The sequence below is a fragment of the Bison bison genome, unplaced genomic scaffold (genome assembly GCF_000754665.1).
Source record: "Bison bison bison isolate TAMUID 2011002044 unplaced genomic scaffold, Bison_UMD1.0 scf7180017864322, whole genome shotgun sequence".
Taxonomy (NCBI): Eukaryota; Metazoa; Chordata; class Mammalia; order Artiodactyla; family Bovidae; genus Bison; species Bison bison.
The window spans coordinates 7,179,725-7,203,120 of record NW_011494894.1 but is presented as its reverse complement, the minus strand read 5'-3'; the positions used below and the strand labels follow the sequence as shown (position 1 = coordinate 7,203,120).

The following is a 23,396-nucleotide window of genomic DNA, read 5'->3' as shown; positions in this document are numbered from 1 at the left end:
CAAGGGACTCTCAAGAGTCTTCTCCAACACCACAGTTCAAAAGCATCAATTCTTCAGCACTCAGCCTTCTTCACAGTCCAACTCTCACATCCATACATGACCACTAGAAAAACCATAGCCTTGACTAGATGGACCTTTGTTGGCAATGTAATGTCTCTGCTTTTGAATATGCTATCTAGGTTGGTCATAACTTTTCTTCCAAGGAGCAAGTGTCTTTTAATTTCATGGCTGCAGTCACCATTTGCAGTGATTTTGGAGCCCCCCAAAATAAAGTCTGACACATTTCCACTGTTTTCCCATCTATTTCCCATGAAGTGATGGGACTAGATGCCATGATCCTCGTTTTCTGAATGTTGAGCTTTAAGTCAACTTTTTCGGTTGTAAAAGAGTCAGACGCCTGCAACCTCTTTATTTCCTTGGCTGTGCCTTAGTTGCAGCATGCAGGATCTTCATTGTCTCACGTGGGATCTTCCTGATTGTGACCCACAGGCTCAGCAGTTGCGGCACATGGCCTTAGTTGCTCTGTGGCATGTGGAATCTTCCAGGACCAAGGATCAAACTTGTGTCCCCTGCATTGCAAAGCAGGTTATTTACCACTGAGCCACCGGGAAAGTCCCTTTAAGCAGTTTAAACAACAGAGACAGTGTGGTTGAGGAGGCTGCTGGGCATGGTAGGAGGAAGAAGGTAGAGAAGTCTTGGATGCTGTGTTATAAAATTTGGACTTTAATCTCTGCGAAAAGATTTTGGTAGGTGGAACATCATTATCAGACTTGCTTTTTAGAACAATTACTCTCAGAAGGATGGGCTCGGGAATGTGAATAAAGGCAAGGAGATTTCTTAGGGCAGTGTGGTGCTGGGCAGGTATAATGTGATTCTGAACAAACCAGTGGCAGGTGGAAAGCTGTCAAGGAAATAGACTTTATAGAACTGGTGTCAATGTTTAAATATTGTCTCTAGAGTGACTGCTGATGAAACTGAGGCTCAAGAAGTTAACACAGCTAATAAATGTGAAAAGAGAACCTTCCTCTTTGCTTCTGCTGCAGTTTAGAAGCATGATTACTGTGGCATTTCACACACGGTGCTGTAAGACACTGCGTGGTGATTACTTGTTTACAACCCTTTCTGTCCAGAGACAGCAAACTTCTTAAGGTTAAGAACCAAACTGCGGAATTATTTGTGTCTGCCTCACATGGAGACTGGAACAAACAAGTATTTAATAGATGTTTAAAGAGTAAAACTCCTGACCCCAGAGCCAGTGCTTTTCCCACATGCCCCGCATGGCATGGAAATGCGAAAACATCTTTCAGGCTTGTTTTGAGTGCTCAGTTTGACTCTTTGCGACCCCATAGACTGTAGCCCACCAGACCCCTTGTCCATGGGATTCTCCAGGCAAGATTACTGAAGTAGGTTGTCATTTCCTCTTTCAGGGGATCTTCCCGACCCAGGGCTAGAACCCTCCTCTCTTATCTCCTGCATTGGCAGGTGGATACTGAGCCACCTGGGAAGCCCAGGTGTGTCTTACATCCACCCATTTTCATGTCTTCTACTGAGGGACCAGAGCAAAGTGACAAGCAGATAGAACAGGCGAAGGATGCTTTTTACTTTGCTTTAAAATTTTATCACTTTGTCCATTATCAAAATGCATCCCTTTCTCCAGAAGCCTGCATTAAAATGCCAATCATGAATAACTATAAAAAGTGTCCATAAAATTTAGTGTCTATTATGATACTATTTTTGATGGTCTCACTATCCGCGAATCAGGCATGATAATTTGCTCTGCCATCTCATTGTTATGTAATGTTTTAACCTGGATCCCACTTTATTCTTCCACACAGATCCGTAATGCCTCCTGCCCGGCTCTTTCAAGATGGAGGAGAAGCCCTTGGGAGAGCCTGCATATGTGGTGTCTAAACTCAAACTTTCCACCAAGGTAGAAAGCACAGGACACTGGCTGGTGGAAGATCATGCTCGGATATGGGAAGTTTTAAAGACAGAGGAGGTAAGACAACGCTAAGCGACACAGTTAGTGCAATGATGGGTTTTCTTAGATTTGAGATGCTCATTCTTAGTGCAGCTTGGCAATTTTTTATTCAGGGGCCATAGGCACAACCACAGCTAGAGAATAAGAAGTCAGGCCTATGTTCCTTGGGCATTAATAACTCCACAGCGATTCATTCAGCCAAGGGAGGTAGCCCTGACAGATAGGACTTAAAACATGCAAGTAGGCATTTGTCTTTGTAGACTCCTACCAAACATACATGGGAAATCAAATTGTGGTGAGAAAATTGATTCCTCAGGATTGACTAACACATGTGGAATTATATAAATTCATTCTTTGACAGCGTGAGATTAAGTATTAGTTAGGGCTCCTTGGTTGCAAGCAATAGGAATTGACTCTAATTTAAAGAAACTGGCAAATTATTGGAGGATATTGGGAGGTTCGCAGAACTGATGGGAATTTGGAGAACTATGTTTGGAAATAGGACAAGAACCAAGTCAGCAGAAACTAGTCAGAGCCCTACCCCTGGTATAACTTCCAAACTGGTCTCTCCTCTCTCATTCTCACATTTCTTTGCTCAAAATGCAAAACAATGGGAGAGGGGGCCTCACTTCCAAGCTTGGTCACATGTGTTTCTGTTGGTTATTCTGTTAAAAGGAAAATAATCTTTCACGAGCAGTCATTATACCAAGGCCTCCGAGCACTTGCGTTGGGTGTCCAAATCTCTAATATCTGCATGTCGTCATGATCCCAATCCAAGAAAGTAGTAAAATAGCTATAGTCTTAAATATGTGAGATCCAGACGAAGAAACTATAAATTCTTTCTATAGAAATACTAGCACAACAGAGTTTAGTTTTTTGTTTTTTAAAGCAGTAAAACTCTGCAGAAAGCTGTTTGAAGTCTCTGTGTGTGTCACTTAATAGGCTCAAGACTAGGATCAGAAAGGGAGGTGCTGAGGGCACAGAATTTAAGGAGGTGCCCACTCTCACGTTTATGTCCTGCACTTGCACAGACTTGGAAGTTAATCTGTCCTTGTATTTTGCATGCTAGGTGCCTTGCTTACTCACCCTAGTCCTGGCCCTGGCACCCAATTCTATTTGCTTTCCTCCTCCCCCAAAGGTAATCACTATCCTAAATTTGGAGTTTATCATCCTTATGCATATTTCAGGGCTTCCCAGGTGGCACTAGTGGTAAAGAACTTGGCTGCCACTGCAGGAGACACAAGGGACTTGGGTTCGATCCCTGGGTCGAGAAGATCCCCTGGAGGAGGGCATGGCAACCCACTCCAGTATTCTTGCCTGGATAATTCCATGGACAGAGGAGCCTGGCAGTCTACAGTCCATGGGTCGCAAAGAATTGGACACGACTGAGTGACTGAGCATGCATGCAAAGTTGATACTAAAGAATGGGAACTAGGTGGGCGAACGGCATTAAATCAATCAATAATTGCAATGCAGTGTGATGAGTGTTGTATGTAATAAATACGTCCCTAGGCATTTTCAGAGCCTACAGCAGGGAACATTAATCCCACATGGGTGTGAGTATGCTCATGGAAGTGTGGGTGTCAGGGAAAGAAAACTTCTCGGCGAAGAAGTAAGGCTTGAGTTCATTCTTAAAGGAAAAGTAGAAGTTAACCCAACATAAGGGATTTTAGAAGAGGAATCTGAGCAAATATTCCCAGAAGAGGGAAAATTGCGTAAAGGGCAGTATTATTAATAGAACGTCCTACAGTTGGGAGCGTCTGCAGCAGAAGAGAAATGGCAAGAGATGAAGCTGAGAAGCACCAAATAATGAAAAGACTTATACGCTTCACTCAGAAATTCAGGAATTGTCTTGTGGGCCTTGGGCAGTCAGTAAAGGGTTTTAGGCAGGGGTAGTGACACAGATTTGTTTTCTAGAAATCCTGCTCTGTCAGACATGTGAAGGATGGCCTGGAACACTTCAAAACCTTTTTCGGGCACTTTGATCTCCTTCTTCTCTGTATACACTCGGCTAGTCAGTGCTCAACTGGGAATTATTTGAGGGTATTGTTTTTTCATGATGGTGATTCTCTCTTTCAAGCTAGGCTGTCTGTCTTATAGACCATCTCCATTAGTTTTAATTAGACTTCACTTAGAAACCCTAAAGCACTCACATACTGCTGTACACAGTTGAAATAAATACCTGATGGTTGATTGATGAATCATTTTCATAGCAATTACGTGACCATGTGATCATGATTTCATAGTAACATGTTGTTTCTATAAAGGTTAACAGCAACCAAAATACTGCCATCTCTGGTACAAAGGTGATTTATTTCATTGGCCGTTGGGTCGTGGTCAGTGGTGGGGTTTTGTTTGTTTGTTTGGGTCTTTACTGATTGCAATTGCACTGACTCATTCATCACGCACTGCTTATCTGGGCTCAGTGTCTTGCATTTGTGAGGAGCCTGCCAAGATAAGCAATATTCTCTGTGGCTGTGAAACAGAGATGTTCTCTGTGTGAAATTCAACTAGTGAATGCCTGTATGGAGACTGGACATATGACCTCTCCCTCTCAATCCAGTTCTGGAATGGGGCCTCACATTGTAACATCACATTCTTGGAGGAAGAAACAGTATGTGTCATCATGCATAGTTTGGAGATTAAATCATTCTCATCTGAGAGACAGGAAGAGAGAGAATTAAAAAAAAAAGAGAGAGAGAGAAACTGGATGACTATTTGGACAAGCAGTGGGTGTGCATTTTATTCCTCTCTGAAGAGCCAGCTCTTTGCTGACCTTAAAGAATGTGGTTCAAAGATAGTGCTAGGCTTCTTCTTTGTGATTCTGAATGACTTTCTTTTTCTCTCTGCCACAAACTTTAATATGAGGCAAAGGGATAGACGTGTCCTGCCTGGGAACTTATTAACATATAAACATGCTTTGAAATATTTTTACTGAGATCAACAGGGTAGACATTATCATCAGTAGTGAGAAATGGAATATTAAAACCAAATATTAATAATATTCAACTGGAGTCTATAAGGGAGGGAGAGAAAGTATCATTTATGAAGCACCTACTCTGTGTCAGAACTGTCCTTGGCACTTTTATATTCCGCAGTATATTCAGTTGTCACAACCATAGGGATATTTTTAACTAGGAGCTTACTTACTTATTATTCTTTTCTTTTTGGCTGCACTGGGTCTCCTTGCTGTGCCTGGGCTTTCTCTGGTTGCGGTGAGCAGGGTCCACTCTCATGTATGTATGGGCTTCTCACTGTGGTGGCTTCTCTCGTTGCTGAGCACGGGCTTAGTTGCCCTGAGGCATAGGGAATCTTCCCGGACCCGGGATTGAACCGGTGTCCCCTGCACTGGCGGGTGGATTCTTCACCCCTGGACCAGGGAAGTCCCATAGGAATATTTTGCGTAAGGATTTTGAAGATTAGAAGTTAGGGCACATGCTCAAAGATACATAACTGGTAAGTGGCAGAGTAAGATTCAAACTCAAGCTTGTGTCTCTTCATTTATACCCTTATCTTCTCATGAAACTGTCTACCAAAATTATGTACATCACCCTGATTCTACATTTGGTTTCCCTTCCCAGACTTCATCTCATCCTGGTCAGGTCGGCATCTTCAGTGTAATAAATGGTTCCAGGCTTGCTCTCTGCCTGGCTCGGCAGTATCTCATGGGAATAAGCAACAACGTGCCCATCGAGTCATAACTTTATTTTATTCCTCGAAATGTTTTTCCCAGTGTGTGTGGCTGGGTTTCCATCTCAGTTTTCCCACATAGTATCACAACATCTCATGGAGACTGCACCCTGCCCTTAACTCCATTCCGTTTGAGTGAAGCCCTAAACCTCTGCTACGTTTGTCCTAGCTCTTTTTTTCCCTGCATAACTGAATTCTGCTCCACATATTCCAAGCCATTGATAGGGGCCCAACTGTGTAAACAGTCTGATTGTTTGGAACCTGGGTATTTTCACCCATTCCCTGAATTGTTGTTGTGTCCTTGGACAGTAAGCCCACCAGAATCACCTCAAAGTTTCCCTCCGCCCTTGAGATGCTGTTCACCAAACAGTCTGCTATCACCACGGAACACAGACCTACCACTGGGGAAGTCTCTTCAGCTCCAATCTTCCCACCTTGTATCTTCTTATTTTTAACCCTTGGCTCTTGTTGCCAGAGCAAGGTGCATGCAAAGAGCTTAGAACAGTGCCTCGTACATAATAAGCAATAGATGTAGACTTTTATTATTGAATGAATCAGTGAAGGACAGAGGAGTATAAAATGTCACACCCTATCAGCCTGCCAGTTTTACAGCAGTCACTTTTTGACCTCTGCCATCTGAATTCAGGATTGCCCCCACGTTCTGGAAGGCCCATACTCCAGGATTCCTTCAGTGTTTTTTTTTAAACAACTAGGGGATTTGAACTGGTAGACACAGCTGCCTGACTCCAATGAGACTGCCCTCACTGAGGTTCCTGTGGGTGATTTTCCCAGGAGGAAAAAATCAACCTCAACTAAACAGCACTGTGTTGATATATGCAAATGATTCTGGGCAGCGTCCAGATAAGGGTATTTCAGACCCACTCAGCTCCTCCTTCTCAGCCCCGAGAGTGTGGGAGGGGCGACGGCAGTTGGCAGTGTGCTCCTCAGGGACGTCTTCCTGGAAAGGTGTGGGCGGGCTGGGTTCTCAACCTTCTGTTATCCTACCTGCTGACTTGGGTCAGGTGACCATTTGCAGGGGGAAAGGCCAGGGCCTTTTAGGAGGATAAAAGTGGTAGGTAGAGAGCTTTCTCCAGTAAAACTCTGTTAGACATTTGCAACCACTTTAGCCTGTTCTCTTTGGCTCCGGGCTTCCCAGGTGGCGCTAGTGGTAAAGAATCCGCCTGCCAAGGCAGGAGATGCAGGTTCAATCCCTGGGTCAGGAAGATCCCTTGGAGGAGGAAATGGCAACCCATTGCAGTGTTCTTGCCTGGGAAATCCCAGGGACAGAAGAGCCTGGGTGGGCTGCAGCCCATGGGGTCGCAGAGTCTGACACGACTGAGCCTCCACAGGCCTTTGGCTCCCAGTCCTAGAACAAACCCTGCCTTCACCATGTTAGATGTGAACATTTCTTTGTACCTTACTACAGAGAGTAAAGAAAACTCCAGGTGAATTTAGGAAGGGAGGGAGGGAGGAAAAAAAAGAGGGAGGGAAGGAGGAAGAAAGAAAAAGACCAGTTTCTTGAGGGCTTGGAAACCATTCCTTCATGGGGCTTGTGTTCATGTGAGTCTAAGATCCCAAGAAAAAGTGTGCGAAGCAGTTCTATTTCAGCTCGTTGTTTTCCAAAATGTGCTCACTGTAAACCTCAGGGTCTTTTTTTATTCGCTTGAAAACTCCATTATTGCCAGGACAAGCTTGGCATGAAGTAATAAAGAGGCAGGGGGTTGGGGGAGAGGAGCTCACAAACTGAAACAGTGCCCATGAAAGGGAAAGAATTGTCTTCTGTCCTTTAGGCTTATCTCCCCTTCGAGGGCACAAAATGAAGAAGAAACGGTATTTATTTAAATTTGTCCTTGGATTACAAATGTAGGCTATCTGGGGAGAAGCTGTACTGCTTCGCACAGCACTGAGTAGCTAGTCCAAAGGCCTGTCCTCTTTCAGGGGCCCAGGAGAGGAAATAGTGGAAAACTTTTACTATAAATTCTTCTCCTGTGACCCGACATTTGAGAAATTTACCTGCTTTACTTGGTGAGAAACCCTTGTCTAGGAATCTCAAGACACATTATAATCTTTTGTAATCTTTTTTTTTCGGGGGGGGGGGGGCGTGGGGGGGGGGGCTGCACTGCCTGGATTGTGGGATCTTAGTTCAACCCCAAGCAGGGGTTGAACCTGGGCCCTCTGCAGTGAGAGTGCAGAATCCTAACCACTGGACCACCAGGGAACCCCCCTGGAACCTTTATAGATGGAGAAAATTTCAGAAAGGTAGAGATTTACAGGAGGTCGCTGGTAGGAAAAGGTTGTCGTTGTTTAATCACCAAATCACGTCTGACTCTGTGTGACCCCATGGACTGTAGACCGCCAGGCTCCTCTGACCATGGGGTTCTCCAGGCAAGAATACTGGAGTGGGTTGCCATTCCCTTCTCCAAGGAAAGGGTTAGCATGCTTTAAAAACTTGGACTCTGATAAGGGGATATTGGTGGCCCCAGTGCCTTTGCACATGACGTTCTAGTCTCTGTTTAGGGTGCCCTTCCTTCCCCTTTGCCCAGCTAACTCCTATTCATCCTTCAGACTCTGGAAGTTTCCCTTGACCTCTATAGTCTGTGTTATATGCCCTTGTCATTTTTTTTTCTTAATTTTCTAAAAAGTACTCTGTGTTTCCTTCATGTCCATTTATCACATTATATGGCAATCATTTATTTTATATTCTTTTCCAGTGTACTATGAGCTCCTAATCTGAGAAACTATGTCTGTTTTATTCAGAGTTATTTCACTACACCCTTGAGACATTTGTTGAATGAATAAATGAATGAACAAAGGAACGGACAGAAAACCAACTGTCTCACCTGTTGGTGCTTACTCTGAGAAGAGCACCCAAGTGACAGAACTTCTGGCAGTTAGTGGTGTTTCCTCTGCTGTCATGGAAGGATGGACCCAAGGCCCAGAACCATGTGATTGACTCTGTGGCTTGTACTTGCCAAGAATGGGAACCATTAGGATTTTACTGGATTTCTGAGAAATCAACGCCATATGTGTGTAGTAAAAGTACAGTGACAATGAAAGCAAGTAGCCTGATGAAAAGAGTCCTCAGTAAGCAAAATAACCTCTCCACCCACTCCTGTTTACCCTTATGGCCATATGGTGCTTACAGACTCAAAACATTCATTTTAAGTAGGTTGGATGCAGTGCAAGGACAAATCTGAATTGTTTCAAAGTAAAAATGTTGATCAAGGAAGCTAAAAATGGCAAAAAAAAAGACTTGAAACACTGTGATGGAGGAATTGTGCTCTATCAAAGTGGGAGGTGAAGTTATGTTTAAGGAATCATGGAGGATAGTAGATATGGGAAAGCAAGAAAGAGCCAAGATTTCGATTGGGAGTCCAGAAGTTTTATAATTTATTAAGAGAAATCAAAACTGCTGACAATACAGTTACAAAGCCAGTGATTGCCAAACACCCCTGGACTTACTGGAAGAAATGGAGCAAGACCCTGGATACAAAGTATCCACACAGGGACAGGCTGTCCCTTTGGGGCAGGAAACACTGGGTCATTCATTTTCTGAAAGGCAGGGACCACAAGAAAGAATGTGCAGGGGCTTAAGTGAACCCTATGCTAGCTCAGACAGTAAAGACTCTGCCTGAAATGCAGGAGACCGAAGTTCCATTCCTGGGTCAGGAAGATCCCCTGGAGAAGGGGATGGCAACCCACTCCAGTATTCTTTCCTGGAGACTCCCGTGGACAGAGAAGCCTGGCGGGCTACAGTCCATGGGGTTGCAAACAATCAGACACAACTGAGTGACTTTCACTTTCTTTCGTGTGAACTACAGGGCCACACACGTGCTGACTGTTAAGCAGCCATAAGAATTTGAACTGAGAGCCAAGAAGATATATTAAGTCAAATTATTTACCCCTAAGTTTCATGTTTTTAATTGTTAAGACAGAAATATAGGACACTGTAGAAATCATAAGTGACAGCAAATTTTTATTTTATTATTTTTTAAAGTTTTTATTGGTGGATAGTTGATTTGCCATGTTGTGTTACTTTCAGGTACAGCAAAGTGGTCAGCGATTTTTAAATATGACCCTTAAATATCTAGTCACCTTGCAAAGATTTTCCCCACCACAACCACAACATTCCAGTCCTTGTAGGACCAAGGTAAATTTCCAGGGGCCATCTAATGTGAGCATAGCTTGTCATATGTCATCCTTAACCTTTGGCAGGGACAGGAAGGTAGTCTGTTCAGCCTTTTAATGCTATTTTCTCTTTGCCTAGATGGTTGCATGTTTCTTTTGCAGTGGAGAAACTTCCTTGGCATTATATCACCACTTAATTTATTCATAGCTGAATTACCCAAAATTCTTGTGAAAGCAGTGGCCTGGTTAACTTAATTTTCTGCTAGTTTATGAGATAACAGTACACAATCCATAGTAGACACTTAATTGACATTTTTTTAATGAATTGGATGAATAACATATGTGAAAATACATTCCCTGGGTCAAAAAGTGCAAATGCCTTCCAGGTATAGACAGGACTTGAGGATCTAGACAATAAAGGACAAAGCCCCAAGGATTTTGGATTTAGTTAGAACTTGGTTGGAACATGGTAGTAACATTTACTGGGTGTATTATCTTGGTCAGTAGTTAATCTTCTAAGTCTTAGTGTCTTCATCCATAAAGTGTGGATAATAATATTCACTTAGGATGGTTGAATATGCAATGTATATAAACCTAGGGCAGTGACTGGCACATAAGTGCTTAATAATATTGTTTCTGTTTCTCTCTCTCTAGTTAACTCAGGATTGATAACAAAATCATTGGAGTTTTGGCCCTTTGAAAGCAGTCTTGAATAGACTGGAATATATAAAACTGTTAACATTTGTCAATTCCAGATGGCAGTAATATGAACATGATTATATATTTGTATCTCTTGGCATCTTTTACAATTCTAAAAATTGAAAGTGTCAAAACAAAAAGGTTGAATAAAATGACAGCTATCTTAAAAAAAGAAAACATCTAAAATAAATTCATTCCTATCTTATTAAATATAAAATAGTGAATTGAGTCATTTACTCAATAGATATTTGTTGAGTAACTGCCATGTATAGGACTGATATAACCCCTGCCTCATGGAGCCTACAGTCTAGTGGGGAATGTAGACTTTTTTTTTTCTCACAAAAGCACCATAGATGTGATCAAAGTAATTAAAACACAAGCTTGTAAAGCAGTACACGTGAGGCATATTTTAGCTAAATTTGGGAGGTGTGGAGAAGCTAAGAGTAATAAATGATGTGTAGGAGTAAGTGATTTTATACACATGAGACATGGAAAATGGATGAGGTGGACCATTTCATTTTGGGGGTGGGGAAGGAAGTCCTTTGCAGGTGCAGAGGGAAAAGCATGTAAAAGGCATAGAGGGTGGGGGATAGGGGAATGAAGAGTAGTTCAGTGTGGGTGGAAGATAGGATTCAAGACAGCAAGTGATGGGGGTGATGAGGCTTGAAAGGAGGGCACGAGTCAGATCATGAGGATCTGTAAAAGTGTTGCGACTCTGGAGGAGAGTTTGTCCTCCAAACATCAAGACCCCCGCCTGACACTGTTGGTGGGGTCCCCATTTTTGTACTAATGCTGTTGATGCTTAGGTACTGATCATTCAGTACTTAAAAGATTGATGGGATGCTGTGTTTTCTGGGGGGCCTGAAATTATGTTGCTATTTTTAGTGGACAGAAACTGTACTCCTAGTGAGTGAAATAAGTATAGAAGATTTGTCTCCTACACATTTTCAACCTAAGAACTTTCATAGATGGCTTGAAGCTGTCCTGAGCGAAAGTACACCATTTCTGCCTGCCATCAACAGGAGATGGTTAGCAGTGACTCGTTTTAATGTCCTCCTGGACTGACAGTGAAACAGATGTGAAGATAGCCATTGGGAACCTGATTTATAAGTAGATGAGCTTTGTAACAAAAAGTTAGTTATAACATATTTTTCTTAGACTGCTGATGTCCTCTTGCATCAGATGAATTACGTTGTGTCCCTGATCTTGAGGTTAGCCAGAATTTTTGAAACTAATAAATGATTTTACAACTTGGAAGATTTTTCTCTTAACAAAACTAACGGCATTTGTTCATTATCCTATGGAGCTAGGAAGAATGGAAGTTGGTTTGATAAATCTGGAACACAGTCGCACTGGGACAGAGATGAAGAAGGATGATTACCTTCTAATGACAGTCATCCACATGACCTGATCACATTCAGACACAGGACCGTTACACATGGTTTCATAATGGAAAGTAAATGGGCCAGACAATTCAGTATGCACAAACCAGCTGGTGACCTTGCCAGTGACTCCTCAGGGAGTGAGCTGATAGGAAAACTGATGATCTGAGATTGTGATTTGCCCAAAATTGCAGAATAACATCATTATACGCTAATTCCCAGCTCCATGCACTTGGTTTTTCACAGCTATTTAAGAGTCTCAAAGACTCTAAGCTTTGCAAAGTCTAGTTACATGATAAAGTTCTTGATGCTCTTATTTGGGAGCATACTTTTTTTAAGGTCTTCTAGTTTTTTCTTTTTCTTTTTTAATTGAGGTACAGTTGCTTTACAATGTTGTGTTAGTATCTGCTGTACAGTGAAGTGAGTCAGCTCTATGTAGGAGTATACTTTTTATTGTCCCTTGAATTCTTCATGAGAAAGTCTTCCCTTCCTTGAGCTCCCTGCCCTGAGTTGGGCTTTCCTTTCATTAGTTTGAGAGAATTGACCTTAAACTAGGGAGTGGGATGTTTGAGGGGGCAAATCACCTACTAGTTTGTTGTACGTGTCCAAGAAAAATCTTTAAGCTACACCTCTGGGTAGCACGTCACTTGATGGACGTGAGTCTGAGTGAACTCTCGGAGTTGGTGATGGACAGGGAGGCCTGGCGTGCTGCGATTCACGGGGTCACAAAGAGTCAGACACGACTGAGCGACTGAGCTGAACTGAACTGGGTAGCGCTTTTCTTTGCTCCGGTTGTGTTATTTTTCATAGTTAATGTGATCAGTAGTTCAAAGCAGGATCTATTTATTCTTGGCTCAGTTTCCACCTCTCTGGTTATGACTTTTAGATGTATATGCGGAATCTTGTTCTCAGAGGAAGATCTAAGAAGGCTCTGTTGTACGTGTGGGTTAACCGCCATCAGGCACAGCTGGTGCAAATCAGCGTGATGCAGCAATAGCTTAGGGTTATTGGCAGAGCCTATGTTTAGAATTATATAGTAGAGAAGAAAAGGGGCTCTGTCTATAGGATAGAGAAGAAGGGAAAAGCTAGGGGAGGGAGAAGGGGGGATATAAAAGGTAAACAGGAGAGGGAAGCCATGAAAAGAGTAGCAGTTTTCCCAGTGACCTCATAAACAAGTAGGGAGAGGAGACTATACACTGTGTACAGTTTTACTGAGTACAATGATGGTATATACCATCCTCCATGGTTTGCAGGGAATGCTGCTGCTGCTGCTGCTAAGTCGCTTCAGTCGTGTTCAACTCTGTGCGACCCCATAGACTAGCAGCCCACCAGGCTCCCCTGTCCCTGGGATTCTCCAGGCAAGAACACTGGAGTGGGTTGCCATTTCCTTCTCCAATGCATGAGAGTGAAAAGTGAAAGTGAAGTCGCTCAGTCGTGTCGGACTCTTAGCGACCCCATGGACTCCAGCCCACCAGGCTCCTCCATCCATGGGATTTGGGCACCTTATTTTATATTATGTTCCTGTCCTTTGTCAGGGTGGACAGAAAAACTATAAGGGAGCTCAACAGCCCATGGAGAACTGGGAGAGGTTCTTGAAAGAAGTTGGGAAGAATCCATGGTAAAACCACATGCCTCAGGTTTTGGATCAAGATTCACATGGTCCGGACTTCCCTGGTGGCACAGTGGATAAGAACCCTCCTGTCAATGCAGGGGACATGGTTCGATTCCTGCTCCAGGAAGACTCCACATGTCAAGGAGCAGCTAGAGCCCATGTGCCATGACTACTGGGGCCTGCCCGTTCTAGGGCTCGTGAGCCGTAACTACAGAGCCCACATGCTACACCTACTGAAGCCTCCATGCCCAGAGCCCCTGCTCCCCGCAACTGGAGAAAGCCTGCACACAGCAACAAAGACACAGTGTAACCACAAAAGAAAAAAGGATATATGTGGTCAGCATAAGTCTCTCTGAGCAGGGTGACATACTTGCTCAGGTCACTACAGACCTCCACAGATTTAGCTGTGTTCTTTTCTTGAGGCCTGGCTTCAGTGCTCCTTTGAAGACAAATGAGCAATGATAGATGGAGTAATTTCTGAACGAGAAGGTTCTGTCCTGTTCCAGCTCCCTACCCCCACCCCTGGCAGGATCCTACACCTGGCACCCTGGATCTGGGAGCCGCTGTAGACTCTTTTCTCAGTCTTTCAAGGGACAACTGTAGGTGACCTGAAGGAAAATAAAGAAAGCGAGATTCCCTCTTCCCCAGAGGACAGATTCCTACCATAAGGGAGCAGTGTAGCTGCCTGTTTTTCTGAGATCAGGGATTAAAAATGGTGAATTTTATTTGTAGTATTGCAATCTTCATGGCAAATAGACGGGGAAACAGTGACAGACTTTTTTGGGGGGCTCCAAAATCACTGCAGATGGTGACTGCAGCCATGAAATGAAAAGATGCTTGCTCCTTGGAAGAAAAGTTATGACCAATCTAGACAGCATGTTAAAAAGCAGAGACATTACTTTGCTAACGAAAGTCCATCTAGTCAAAGCTATGGTTTTTCCAGTAGTCGTATATGGATGTGAGAGTTGGACTTTAAAGAAAGCTGAGAGCCAAAGAATTGATGCTTTTGAACTGTGGTGTTGGAGAAGACTTTTGAGAGTCCCTTGGACTGCAAGGAGATCCAACCAGTCCATCCTAAAGGAGATCAGTCCTGAGTGTTCATTGGAAGGACTGATATTGAAGCTGAAACTCCAATACTTTGGCTACCTGCTGTGAAGAACTGACTCATTAGAAAAGACCCTAATGCTGGGAAAGATTGAAGGCAGGAGGGGAAGGGGATGACAGAGGATAAGATGGTTGGATGGCATCACCAACTCAATGGAAATGAGTTTGAGTAAACTCTGGGAGTTGGCAATGGACAGAGAGGCCTGGCATGCTGCAGTCCATGGGGTCGCAAAGAGTTGGACACAACTGAGCGGCTGAACTGAACTGAATCTATTATTATCTTGAGATCAGAGAGCTTGCAGTTGTAGATGTGCTCAGATTTCAAGGTATGTAAGATGGCCCTCAATGTTAAATCTGGTTCAAGGTGAGAGTGTGAGATATGCATGTATTGATTTGACTGCATTGGGTCCTAGTGGTGGCTTGTGGGATCCTTGATCTTCATTGCAGTGTGTAGGATCTTCTGATTGTGGCACGTGGGATATATATATATATATATTTTTTTTTTTTCTTTTTCTTAGTTTCACCATGTGAGATCTTTAGTTGCAGCATGAGAACTATTAGTTGCAAAATGTAGGATCTAGTTCCCTGACCAGGGATCGAACCTGGGCCCCCTGCATTGGGAACGCAGAGTCTTAGCCACTGGACTACGAGGAAAGTCCCAGTTCTAGGTCTTCATCTGTGTTTCAGCTACTGGCACATGTGGTATTTCAGATATTGATTATGTTTGTGGATCGTGTTGGGAACTTCAGAAGCGAGGAGCTAGATGTGTGAAGAAGGATAGATTGGAAATTCGTTTCTTTTTATGAATGGTGGAAAAGCATAAGTGCTGGGTTCTGTGAACCAACTGAAAAAAAGAAGGTATTTTATCCTTAGTATATGGGTGAAGAACATATTGGTGAGGAAAGAACTAGAGCAATTAGAAGAAATACCAATTTATAAAAAAAGTAATTAGCATGAAAAAAGTTCAGATCAAATAATGACTGAAATGTTCAGTTTACTTTTTAATATAAAATATTTAAAGAGATATAAAGGGCATAGAGGGGTGCTCCAGTGGCTCAGTGGTAAAGAATCTGCCTGCAATGTAGGAGACACAGGAGACTTGGGTTTGATCTCTGGGTTGGGAAGATCCCCTGGAGGGGGGCATGGCAATCCACTGCAGTATTCTTGCTGGGAAAATCCCATGAACAGAGAAGCCTGGCAGGCTATGGTACATGGAGTCACAAAGAGTTGGACACAACTGAAGTGACTGAGTACCAAGGGCATAGAAGTTTATAAAACGCATCTTGATTTCAGTTTCCTCCCTAAGGGAATACCTGTAAGCAAGTAGAACATTCTGTATATACTAAGTGAAATAATTTTCTCAAAATATTTTAGTGGAAAAATAGGTTTATAGTATGATACCTTCTTCTTAAAGCAAAAGTGAGCTCTGTGAGTAAATAGCTATTTTCTTCCTGATGACCAGTCTGGCATTTGTGCAGATCTTTGAGGTCTGCTTGGTGTTATTTTTCCTGATTTCTTTGGAACAAATAACAGGTGATATAATTTTAATATTTTTGTTATACTTTGTGTCATTTTTCCAGAAGCATGGTGAATTTGAACTCAGACATCTGTTTTACTTTGGACCAGTCTCCCTTGTCATCAGGGGCATCCATTTTTGAAACAGATGTTTGGGTTGAGAGATACAGAATATGATCATGAAACAGACCAAAGCTAACTGGCCCTCAGGGTAAATAAGCTCATGACTTTGGCCTTCTTAGCCCTATACTGTAACTAGCTGAAGTAACCTGGCTTGGGGGAAGTCTACTTCCCTGAAGACGCTCCAGCATTTAGAAATTATCCAATGAGGCTTATGATGATGCTGTCTACCTTCTTCAGCCCTGGTGATGAATAATTGGATGGGATGGCAGAAAGTAAAGAGGAACTAAAAAGCCTCTTGATGAAAGTGAAAGTGGAGAGTGGAAAAGTTGGCTTAAAGCTCAACATTCAGAAAATGAAGATCATGGCATCTGGTCCCACCACTTCATGGGAAATAGATGGGGAAACAGTGGAAACAGTGTCAGGCTTTATTTTTTTGGGCTCCAAAATCACTGCAGATGGTGACTGCAGCCATGAAATTAAAAGACGCTTACTCCTTGGAAGGAAAGTTATGACCAACCTAGATAGCATATTCAAAAGCAGAGACATTACTTTGCCAACAAAGGTTCTTCTAGTCAAGGCTATGGTTTTTCCTGTGGTCAGGTATGGATGTGAGAGTTGGACTATGAAGAAGGCTGAGCGCCAAAGAATTGATGCTTTTGAACTGTGGTGTTGGAGAAGACCCTTGAGAGTCCCTTGGACTGCAAGGAGATCTAACCATCCATTCAGAAGGAGATCAGCCCTGGGATTTCTTTAGAAGGAATGATGCTAAAGCTGAAACTCCAGTACTTTGGCCACCTCATGCAAAGAGTTGACTCATTGGAAAAGACTCTGATGCTGGGAGGGATTGGGGGCAGGAGGAGAAGGGGTCGACAGAGGATGAGATGGCTGGATGGCATCACTGACTCGATGGACATGAGTCTGGGTGAACTCCGGGAATCGGTGATGGACAGGGAGGCCTGGCGTGCTGTGATTCATGGGGTCACAGAGTCGGACATGACTGAGCGACTGAACTGAACTGACAAGAGGGGAACAGTCTATGCTTACCCTGGGACTGGTGGTCCATCAGGTAGAAAATCGTGTTCAAGTTATGCTTACTTTACAGGGTTTATATCTAGACCAACATCATAGATATTTTACTCAGATAAATAAGGACAATCTTGCTCTGTAACAAAAGCCATGGAAGGGGGTTTTGACCCATAGAAAGCCTCCATGTATATCACAACAAGAGTCAGGTGGCAAGTGAGCCTTTCAGTGCAGTGGACTCCATTGAGTTTCAGTCTTGTCTGTTATAACTCTGTCTGGGTAGTCAGTGGTATATGCCACAGCAGCCCAGACTATGGAGTGGATTAATGAAGCTGCGATTCTTCCCCAAGGCCAAGAACACAAAAGAATATGCTGTTCAATAGAAAGGGAGCTCTGGACGATGTGGGTCCTGTGAGGCTGGTTTACAAGCCTCCTACTTCAGTGTCTACTCTTTGTCAACATTCCCTGTGAACACCTCTCTCACCCTTCTGATTGGAGTGGGGAAGGGATGAGACTGTTCCTTCCAAGTCTTTCTAGGTAGCTGGGGCAACATTTTGGTCCCTCCTATTCTTGGGCAAGTGCTAGTTCCTCTTATCAAAGTCCCTTTTCCAAAGTGAAGTAAGTGGAAAATTAAAATTCAATTAAAAACCCAGATGAGGCAATTCTTCTTCTTTCCACTTCCCCCTCCACCCTAATACACAGTAAACAGTTTTTGCAGAGGCCAGCTTCTCCCTCTCTGTGGACCAGAATACTTCCTCTTTAGCTGAGTTGGCTGAGGGCATTATCCATCTCTCGGCCAAGAGCCTTTTTTTTTTTTCTTTGCTCTTTGGACACATACCCAAATTTTGTTGAAGATAGAAACTGTTTCAAATAATAGAATGTTTATTAGTATTTTTAATAATGGAGAGTACAAATAAGACGCCTACTCTGATTCCTGATCTGTCTCCCAAATGCCACCCTGCCCTGTTAAGCTGTTTCTCCAGCCCATCTCAGGTTCTTTACTCAACGTTTACCACAGCTAACTATTTCCCGAGATGATTTCCTGCACATGCCTGAATGTAATTATGTGCTCCTCTCCACATACGTATGTGTATTTGAACACATAAGGGATCACGCTATACACACTGTACTGTACTTGACTTTTTCCCCCTTAGTGAAGTGTTATGGAAATCTTTCCATATTGACACACGCGGATTCATCTCATTCTTTTAACTAATCCATTATATGGATATGCTATTTTTATTTAACCAGCCCCTCTACTGATGGATATTTTGATGTATTTGTAAAACCACGACAAAGTAATGCTTCAGTGACCATCCTCGGACATAATGTTTTGTTGAAGTGTTCCATGTATATCCACCAGGTAAATTCCTAGTGGTGACATTACTTGTTCAAAGGGGAAGTGTGTTTTTAATATTGATATTACCAAATGGTGCTTTAAAAAAGGTTAGGCCCATTTACACTCTCAAGATTTTACAAATCTATTTTGAGTAGAAAGAAAAATAATGTTTTCTCAGACTTGTGTAGCCGGTTTCTGTTTTTATTCTTAAAGTGCTTTCTGTGCCTTAGCTTCTGGAATCTGATACATAAATAAGTGATGCTCACAGCTCAGCTCCCTTGTCTGCTCTTCCCCTTGAGAATCTGTCACGCTCTAAAGCCAATCAATAGAATAATTCTTGTCCCAAGCCATTAAAGTTAATTTTCCACTTGTGTTGGGTCAGAAAAGGAAGTGGGTTCTAACTACGAGGACTGTCCACCCTGTGAGGGTAGTCTGTCCACAGGGTACCTGCCACAAGGATACTAGGGATCCAGTTCCAGGTAAAGTATCTAAAAGACAGGGCTTGACCATGTTATCTCAGGGCTTCCGCAGTAGCTCAGCTGGTAAAGAATCCACCTGCAATGCAGGAGACCCCAGTTTGATTCCTGGGTCAGAAAGATCCCCTGGAGAAGGGAAAGACTACCCACTCCAGTATTCTGGCCTGGAGAATTCCATGGACTGTATAGTCCATGGGGTGGCAAAGAGTCAGAGATGACTGAGCAACTTTCACTTTCACTTCATATTTTATCTCAACCCAGACACATGGAGTTTTGAGAGCTTCATCATCAACATCAAAGCCATCAAACTTGTGAGGCACTAGAGAATCTTCTTTGATGCTTCTAAAGGACACTCAGCACCAATAGCTTCATCAGGGGAAAGGAGTGCATTGCTCAGACATGGACGCAGGGAGGAATGACTAACCACTGGAAAGCCTTTGAAGCATTTTTACTCATCGTTAGATGCTTCTTCATAAAACCTGGCATTTTGATGTCTGTCTAGCATCTTAGGACTCCAGATCATTGGGCCTTCAGACCTCCTGGCCTGGGATTCAACACTATATATGTTTATAGTTGAACAGGAATATTAGACAGGAAAGCCACTCAGGTGTCTAATATTGCAGGATAAATACCGGTAGAGCAGACATTGTGGTTGGCAGATTCTAGTGATTTTTACTTGGTAATGTACTCTGCCTCCTGTACATAGATCTGGTGAGATAGTTCTCATGTTTTATGAAGACTCTGGAGTGCCTAAGAGGAAAGCGGGAAAACATGTGCAAAGTACTCATGGCACAATGTGCTTAACTCTCCCCCATCATACGGTGTCATAGACATTTGGCAAAACAGTCTCCATGTCCAGAATGTACTGCCACACAGGGAATAAGAGGCTGACTGTTATTCAGGGTGCAAGAAGTAACTTTGCCCATTTTAATAACAAACACAAACATTCACTCTTGGCAATCTAGGTTTCCTGCTTGTGCTGGTGGGAGGCTCTGTGTTTCTCGGGTCCACAAATTTCTTTCTATCCCTGGGGAAACCTGCTGTGCTGCCTTTTATCACACTTGTGGACCTAGTAGGTGCCAAGGAGAGACAGCAGGGATCTGAATTGGGTGGCTGAATTTCTTCCAAGTCTGCTTTAGGAACCATCAAGACTTAGGGTGGGGGAGTGGGGGCTCCCAGATGCATTTGGGGTTGAGGGGGAGATGCAAAGAGATAACTCTGAATAGAGAGGCTATATAGAATAATATTGTATTATTACTTAAGGGACTCTCAGAGAATTTCCTTAACGTCTATAGGGACAGGGGCCTGTATCCCCCATGTTTCAGGAATGATATTAAGGATGTTAAGCAGGCTCTTGTGGAGAATGCAATGGCACTCCACTCCAGTATTCTTGCCTGGAAAATCCCATGGACGGAGGAGCCTGGTGGGCTGCAGTCCATGGGGCCGCGAAGAGTTGGACACGACTGAGCAACTTCACTTTCCCTTTTCACTCATGCATTGGAGAAGGAAATGGCAAGCCACTCCAGTGTTCTTGCCTGGAGAATCCCAGGGACGGGGGAGCCTGGTGGGCTGCCATCTATGGGGTCACACAGAATCGGACATGGCTGAAGTGACTTAGCAGCAGCAGGAGCAGCAAGCAGACACTTGACCGTCACACTTGTTCAGTTATAATCCTTGATGGACTGTTACTCATTTTGCGAAATGGAGCCAAGTCCCTCTTTCCCTCCTTCCCTCTCCCCTAGCTATTTTGCTTTGCTAAGTAATCAGACATGGATCTTATACCCAAGCCGTTTATTTATATTCTTGGGGAGATTAGACATTTGCAAGAAGGAAGAATGTAATAAAAGCCACACTGGAAATCCAGATAATGAACTGGAGGAGTTCAGAGGAGAGGGATGTCATTTCCAGTCAGGATGGGGAGGAGATTACAGATTGTCATGTTTGGAGGCTTAATATTTAGTAAGAATCCCTCAGGAAATGGGAATGGAATGGGAGAAAGCCCTTTCCGGCCTGAGTGGTTGGATGGAGTGAATCAGGGAGGTTAGTAAGTGGGGGGCATGAATGGCAAATGACGGGGAGATGATTTTGACTGGAGTAAAGGGTACACAAGCTTAGGGAGGAAGAAGTTTCAGTGGTGGGTAGGTGGAAATTTGCAGGGCCTTGATGGTTAATTGTTATAGCTCAAAACATTGTTAGAAATGGCCGGGTTCACTGCCAAAGACAGAGCAAACTGGCAGAAGCTAGATCTGCCCAGGGGACTGGGGTAGGAGCTGTAGGGCAAATCTAGGCTGCAAACGAGGTGTTGGAAGGGAGACTCAGAGGAATATGGCAGCAGACGACAAGGTGGTCACTCTACTTGCCTGGGTGAGTGGAGCTGGTGTTGGGAGGTGGCTGACAGATCTTGAGGCGGGGAGGTGCTGGCACTGGAAAATCTAGCACCAGGTGGACTTGAGAAATTTTGTTCAGGAGGGAGATTCAATAAGAAGGTCCATCAGCAGTCAGCAGGCTCCAGCCGCTAAGCTCAGGTTCATGGGCAGACTTCCAAACTCTGGAAGGAGGAAAAAGTGGAATGGAGAGCGAAATGCAAGGCCCCCACCGCAGAGGGACCAGGCAGACTTCCAAGCCAGGAGTCAGACCTGGAACACAGGGGCCTGACTCTAAGGAGGGGCAGAAGTCTGATGCTCCATTCCAGAGCACTGAGCTGAGGTCTTTTCATTCCTTCTGCATAAGGTTATGACTGGTCTTAGACACTGGGTCCGCAGGTGGGAGCCGAGAGGCCCATCATTGTGGATGGGAGGATGCGGATCTGGAGGAAAGGCAGTGTCGGCTGCTGGCGAAAGAGTCTAGGCTTTATCTGGTGGCTAAAGAGCAAAAATGTGGAAAAATTAAAACACGGGGATATCTTAAGTAGAGCTATATTTCAGGAAGATTCGTTTGATCCTAATGGGTCAAATGAACTAAAGTAAGTTCTCACCTGTAACAAATTTCTTCTTCTGAGTACTTCTCCCACGTGTTCACTTCTCTCCATACCTCTTTCTAGTACTGTGGGTTAAAGAAACTAGATTATTAAAATTAATTATTAATTTCATCTGTTCTTTTATTTTTTAAAGTGGCTCCTAGAAAAGTTAAAGTGCCCTAAGTGGCTCACACATATTTATATGGTGGCCGTGCTGCTCAAATCGTTTCTCCATACTGCAGTCAGATCTGTTTAAAATGTGACTCTTCTCATGTCGCTCTACTGTGTGATATCTTTTCATGGTTTCCACTGCTCCAGGATGAAGTCCAGATTCTTTCACGCAGCTCCCAGGCTCTTCGTAATCTGACTCTTACAGCATCTCAGCAGTGCCTTCAGGCTATCAAAGTATATTCAGTTGTATCTGTGAAATTACTTTCTTCTCATTGGCGTCCATGCCTTTGTTCATGTCATTCCTTTTCCTGAACTAAGCATTCTCCCCCTAGATTCAGTTCAGTTCAGTCGCTCAGCCGTGTCCGACTCTTTGTAACCCCATGGACTACAGCACACCAGGCCTCCCTGTCCATCACTAACTCCCGGAGTTTACTCAAACTCATGTCCATTGAGTCTGTGATGCCATCCAATCATCTCATCCTCTGTCGTCCCCTTCTCCTCCCGCCTTCAATCTTTCCCAGCATCAGGGTCTTTTCCAATGAGTCAGTTCTTTGCATCAGGTGGCCAAAGTATTGGAGTTTCAGCATCAGTCCTTCCAATGAATATCCAGGACTGATCTGCTTTAGGATGGACTGATTGGATCTCCTTGCAGTCCAAGGGACTCTCAAGAGTCTTCTCCAACACCGCAGTTCAAAAGCATCAATTCTTCAGTGCTCAGCTTTCTTTATGGTCCAACTCTCACATCCATACATGACTACTGGAAAAACCATAGCTTTGGTTAGACGGACCTTTTTGCAAAGTAATGTCTTTGCTTTTTAATATCCTACTAGGCTGGTCATAACTTTTCTTCCAAGGAGTAAGCGTCTTTTAACTTCATGGCTGCAGTCACCATCTGCAGTGATTTTGGAGCCCCCCAAAATTAAGTCTGTCACTGTTTTCACTGTTTTCCCATCTATTTGCCATGAAATGATGGGACCAGATGCTATGATCTTAGTTTTCTGAATGTTGAATTTTAAGTCAACTTTTTCAGTCTCCTCTTTCACTTTCATCAAGAGGCTGTTTAGTTCTTCACTTTCTGCCATAAGGGTGGTGTCATCTGCATATCTGAGGTTATTGATATTTCTCCTGGCAATCTTGATTCCAGCTTGTGCTTCATCCAGTCCAGTGTTTCTCATGATGTACTCTGCATATAAGTTA

The 23,396-nt window shown here is 43.5% G+C and overlaps 1 long non-coding RNA gene and 1 other non-coding gene across 2 annotated transcripts in view; both read right to left on the bottom strand.

Moving 5' to 3' along the window:
• Window positions 1-7,816: 7,816 nt before the first annotated feature.
• On the bottom strand, window positions 7,817-7,889 carry TRNAE-CUC. The gene has a single exon. It is a non-coding gene; the product is annotated as a tRNA-Glu (tRNA).
• A 12,977-nt stretch (window positions 7,890-20,866) lies between these two features.
• LOC104998079 overlaps window positions 20,867-23,396 on the bottom strand; it is a 5,758-nt gene continuing 3,228 nt past the window's right edge. Inside the window, exons 2-3 of the long non-coding RNA XR_826410.1 lie at window positions 22,047-22,114; window positions 20,867-21,620 (exon numbers count right to left, since the gene is read on the bottom strand). This is a non-coding gene — a long non-coding RNA (uncharacterized LOC104998079). The remainder of the gene's footprint in view (window positions 21,621-22,046; window positions 22,115-23,396) is intronic.